The sequence below is a fragment of the Tiliqua scincoides genome, chromosome 4 (genome assembly GCF_035046505.1).
Source record: "Tiliqua scincoides isolate rTilSci1 chromosome 4, rTilSci1.hap2, whole genome shotgun sequence".
In the NCBI taxonomy this organism is placed as follows: domain Eukaryota; kingdom Metazoa; phylum Chordata; class Lepidosauria; order Squamata; family Scincidae; genus Tiliqua; species Tiliqua scincoides.
This window is the reverse complement of record NC_089824.1, coordinates 217,786,035-217,791,741: the sequence shown is the minus strand read 5'-3', so window position 1 is coordinate 217,791,741 and position 5,707 is coordinate 217,786,035.

The window sequence follows — 5,707 nt, the reverse complement described above, 5'->3', positions numbered from 1 at the left end:
GAACATGCCTCTGCTTAGAAACCATGATCTGTGGGGGGCTTCCAAATCAGGATATCATCAAACCAAGGTTTGAAGCTTGATGCAAACCACCAATTGCATTAATTGTGGTTTGCCTCACAAGCACCGACTGGTGAGCCCTTGAGCAACCAATGTGCTGCGACGCACCAGTTGAAAATCACCGCCTCATGGGGACAGTTGGTTGGCATCATGTTCCATCTATTCAACAAGAACTACAGATGGTACAATTCGGCTTCTGAACTTATTCAAGGTTCTGGCTTTTCTTTTCTTTTTTTAATTCCGATAGAGGGCAGGAGAAAAAAAAAGCCAATCAGGATCAATTGATAGATTGGAATGATCTGCAGTAGATCAGCAAGGAAATCTACCTCCTGGTTGTTTAACACCAAAATGGCTGCATTCTACTCTACTGATCCATGAGCAATTTGCATATCTCTGAACCTCAGTATTCCCAGATGGAAAATGGGATCTTATGCGTGAGTGCTGACAAAACTTGTTTTCCCTTAAAACAGCAAGTTTTAAAACTGCCCCATGGCTTACTAAATTACCCCGATTATGGCTCAAGAGGTGCAGTAGGTAATTGGTTCTACCTCCCCCTCCCCCAAGCCACAAAGCTAAAGTGGATTGGGTCCCTTGAGGAGAAAGGCGGGATATAAATAAAGTAAATAATAATAAATAAATAATAATTGCAACCTGTGATCTAGGCTCTAATGTACTGAGACAGAGGTCCAAACCATGACAGTGGAAAGAAGGCAAGCTCTCTCCATGCTTGAGTGGTCTGCTGAGAGAGCTCTTTCTATATCATAACCCAGTTTCAGTGCTGGTTTTGTGTCATAAATGAACATCTAGCGTCATCTAGCCTGAACTAGTCTACAGCACTGAGTGGGAGAGGCTCTCAGGTGGGATCTTACCTAGCCGTACTTGGAGTTGCCAGGGACTGAACAGGAGACCTTCTGTGTGCAATACCCATCCCTCAGCCATCGAGCTCCAGCCACTTTGAACCCATGCTTTGTTCTTCAGCACTGCAACCAAGAGCCAATATTGGGCCAGACCGAGCTGCAAATCTTCCCGTTCCCTAACCCCACCACATTGAGGGCAGCTATTTTAACGTCTGCTCAGTCGGAAATTTTGCCAGATCTTCAGCCAGTGGAAGATTTTCTGACATGCATCCTTAACAAGTGTCTCTTTCATGTTTCTGAAAAGCCCCTTCATGCAAATTCAACAAGACCCGAAATGCCGAGTGGCAGAGAAGGGTCACAAGCAGCTTAGGAGTCAGGGTGGATTTTTCTATTCATGTGCGTGCTGACAGCAGAATATCTGAGTCAACCGGGCATGGAGCACTGAAGATAACACCATAACACCAGAACCACATAACACCAGAACCAGGGGACATCCACTCAAATTGAGTGTTGGGAGAGTTAGAACAGACAAGAGAAAATATTTCTTTACACAGCATGTGGTTGGTCTGTGGAACTCCTTGCCACAGGATGTGGTGACGGCATCTGGCCTGGACGCCTTTAAAAAGGGATTGGACAAGATTCTGGAGGAAAAATCCATTACAGGTTACAAGCCATGATGTGCAACCTCCTGATTTTAGAAATGGGCTGTGTCAGAAGGCCAGATGCAAGGGAGGGCACCAGGATGAGGTCTCTTGTTATCTGGTGTGCTCCCTGGAGCATTTGGTGGGCCACTGTGAGATACAGGAAGCTGGACTAGATGGGCCTATGGCCTGATCCAGTGGGGCTGTTCTTATGTTCTTACCTACAATTCCCAGGAAGCCTTGCAGGTCTCTTGTTATCTGGTGTGCTCCCTGGGGCATTTGGTGGGCCGCTGTGAGATACAGGAAGCTGGACTAGATGGGCCTATGGCCTGATCCAGTGGGGCTGTTCTTATGTTCTTATGAAGAGTCAGGCACATTTGAAAGTGGTACCCTATTTTACAGGGGAGAAGCAACTGTCTCTCCTCCCCCTAGCAGAGCATCTTTTTCACTGGCTGTTGTTGGTATCTTTCTAGATTGTGAGTTCCTTGGGGACAGGGTACAATTTATTTATTTACCTATACAAGCTACTTCTTTGAAAAGTGCTACATAAATATTCTTAACAACAGCTTGAGGATATGAAGAAAATCATAGTCTAGCACAGCATTTCTCAACCTGTGGGTCGGGACCCACTTGGTGAGTCCTGATCTGATTTCTGATGCATTCCGCAGACCCTCCAATGAAAACACAGGTGATGGAAAGATCAAACAGCTAATTGCCTCAAGCCCTGAAGTTATTCAAATATCAGATCGCTGCTAATTGCCTTGCATAGAACTGAGCACTTGCAGTTTGCAAGCTAGTGTAGATATAGGGAGACAAATGTTTCAGCATCTTTTTTCTTTCCAAGTCTGTCAATGACAGGTAGTGGGGGCAGGTGAAGGCTGGGTCACATAGCAGAGCTTCTCAAACCTTGAGGATAGTCATTGGGACTGCCTCATTATGAGTAATCAATCAAGTTTTTTGCAAATAAATAAACTAATAAAGTATTCTAAATAAATAACATTGCTTCTTTCTAGATCACATTTTTTAAGTAATCACACACACACACAAATCTCACACATGAAACGTTAGTGGCATAATGTGGATCCAGAGGCAGTTGTACAAAAGTACGCCCCCCCTCGTAATGAAGGTGGGAGATTGCTGTTCTCCTGCTTTACTCTCCAAGGAAAAAAGAGGTGTACATCCCTGCAGAGAGTGGGTGTACAGAACCAGAGATTGAAATAAAAATTGTACTAGTCAATCACACTGTTTGAGAGGCTTCGCACTGCAATACATTGCATTTTGCCTGCTCCCTGTAAAAATGGTTGTAAAGACTTGAAAACTAGTGCTTGGATTTCAAATTGGGAATTATGCAATGACCATGATGAAATGTCAGGTTGGATCATGATCTCACAGTGGACAGGGGAGATACTACATTAAGGCACCCCCCCTCATTTTACTTGACCAGTAGTAGCCCAAGACAGTTGAGAGCCTGCAGTGGGGTGCCAAATACCCCAGTATTCCCCCCACACACATGCATACTCATGTCGCACCCCCTTCTCCAACTATGGGCTGGGCTGCTAGAATGGAAATACAGTGGCTTCAGGGCCGTATTAACCTATAGCCAGGCCCCTAGGCTTTCAGGTATTTCAGGCTCCCTCCAACAGTTTAGTCTTTTGCCCCACTACAGGCTGACAGCCTGACCCTGGTACGGTAGGTACTAGACCACAGTTCATAACCCTATATCCATTTTGAGGGTTTCGTGGTGAATGCTATTCACAATTTTTAAAATATTTTTTATTGCGCGAGAAGAACTTTTCAGGAAAGCACATTTGGGGGGGTATAATTGTTCGGTACTGTAATATTTTGTGATGAAGAAAACTTTTTAATAGTTATTAAAAATATATAAGTTATGGATAATTGTTTTAATACATGGGTGTCCAAAGATTTTGGCAGGAGGGCCACATCATCTCTCTGACACTGTGTCGGTGGCTGGGGAAAAAAAGAATTAATTTACATTTAAAATTTGAATAAACTTGCATAAGTTTATATAATGAATACATTAAAGATGAACTTATATGAATGAATGAAGGTCTTGCAATAGCTCAAGGCCTATAAAAGGCTTTGCACAAAGCGAGGCTGGCCTTTCCTTTGCTGCTGCTACTGCATCACAGATGTTAAACAACAAGCAGGGGAGGGAGCCCTCATCTCACAGCTCACGTGAGAGGTCAAACAGTTGCCCTCATGCTGAGAGCAGTTGCGTCAGGCCAGTGTGGGTTCCAACAAATCTCTGGAGGGCCAGAGGCTCATTGAAGATTGGGGGCTCCCTGAGGGCCGCATTGAGAGGCCTCGAGGGCCGCAAGCGGCCCCAGGGCTGGGGTTTGGGCACCCTCTTAAACAAAGAGACAATTTGTTTCACTGCAATAAGGAAGCAGTGAATTATCTTATTATTAGAGATTATGTAAGAGTGCCTCAGAAAAAAAAATGACAGGCCCCTAGTCCCTGCGGGAACTTCAGCATAATCAGCCTTATGAGTAATATGACTCTGTGTGGCTCAGTGGTGCTGCTGGTCACAGCAAAGGGGAGAGAATGGAAAAGAGGGGACTTCAAATCTGCTGCTCTTCCAAAATTTGCCACCTGGGGCGACTCACTTTGACCTATGACATGGTAGAGTTGGCCCTGTTGGCCTCCTTGAAAATTATACAAATTTACTCACTAGTTGAAAACGTTCCGGAGAGGCTCTACTGGCCCATGCCAGGAGAAATCCAACTGACAAGCACATGGGACATGGCCTTCTTAATTGCTACATTTTAGATCTGGAACTCCCTCCTTCCCCATCCCTGTGGTGTTTTCACCATGTAGTGAAAACCTGGTCTGCTTCACCAACCATTTGGGGACAGCTGAACCATTTTTCTTCTCAGTGTTGTTTTTTTTCCTGTGATCAATTTTATTGCAATTGTTTTAGTGTGTGTGTGTCTATCGATCTATATTTTAATGATTTAAGATTCTATCTGGCATAGAGCTTTCAAACAAAGCCAATACATAATTACACAATAATATTTGTAACAGTGATAATTAAACACTCTTTGGATGTTATTCTGACATATGGTGGTTCTGAGATTTGGTTAATTTAAAAATAAATAAAGCAAGTGTGGAGTTGCTCTTCAGATGTGAAATGCAGAATTTTAAGTCCTAAAAGTGCACACCCATCTAGCTGAAATCTCAGCCTTCAGGGCAGTTACAGTGTACTGTGAAACTTTCTCCTTCCCCCTTGAAAATGGGAGTAAAGCTGGAGTGCATTTGGGTTCTAAACATGTGTGCCACCATTCCAATATCTCAGCGCTCAAGGAAGGTATGGGGAAAAAAAAACCATGGAAGTTTGAACAAGTGCGTTCTTTGCTCATGCAGTGAGCATTCCGACACCCAAGTGCCACAGCAGGAGAAACCTGGGTCTCCAAAGAAATTTTAAAATGACATCACAAAAATATAGCAGATTGTATGTATGCAGAGGGGGAGTAGCTGACAGGTGTGTTGTTAACCTTCTCCATAGATCATTTCCCCCATGTTCCTGTATGTTTAGGGAACAGGGCAGGATGAGTGATGCCTGCGTTTATTATGTGAAAACACCACCATCTAGAAATAATAAAAATACTAATGTTTGGAGACCGGGAAGGGCTGGATGAGGGCAAACAAGCTGAAATTCAATCCAGGCTAGACAGACTTTTTTCTGATCAGCAGTCCTGCCAGGATGGCAATTTTGTGCCAGTCTTTTCCAGGTGGCTTCCATGCCCCTGAAGGATCAGGTCCACAGCTTGGGAGTCCTTCACTGAAACCATTCAAGGACATTTCAGAAAATGCTTCTTCGTTCTAGACTGAAGATTGTTGTTATGATAGGACCGAGACACTCAGTCACAGAGAGGCATAGAGGTGGAAACTTTGGTAGCACCTTCATGAACTAAGTGTTCAGAAGTATTTTTATGCCTTAAGTAAACTCCTGCCTCACTTTAGCAGCCTTTATCCATATAGAAAGATGACCATTCTTGGTGGTTGCAACAGGAGCCAGTCCTCAAAGTGATCTCAGAATCCATCTCCTATTTAGTCAACAAGTGAAAGGAAAGATGCTGAGCCCATTCTGGGTGTCACAGAATCCCTCATCGGTGGCTGAGGAAGAGCGTG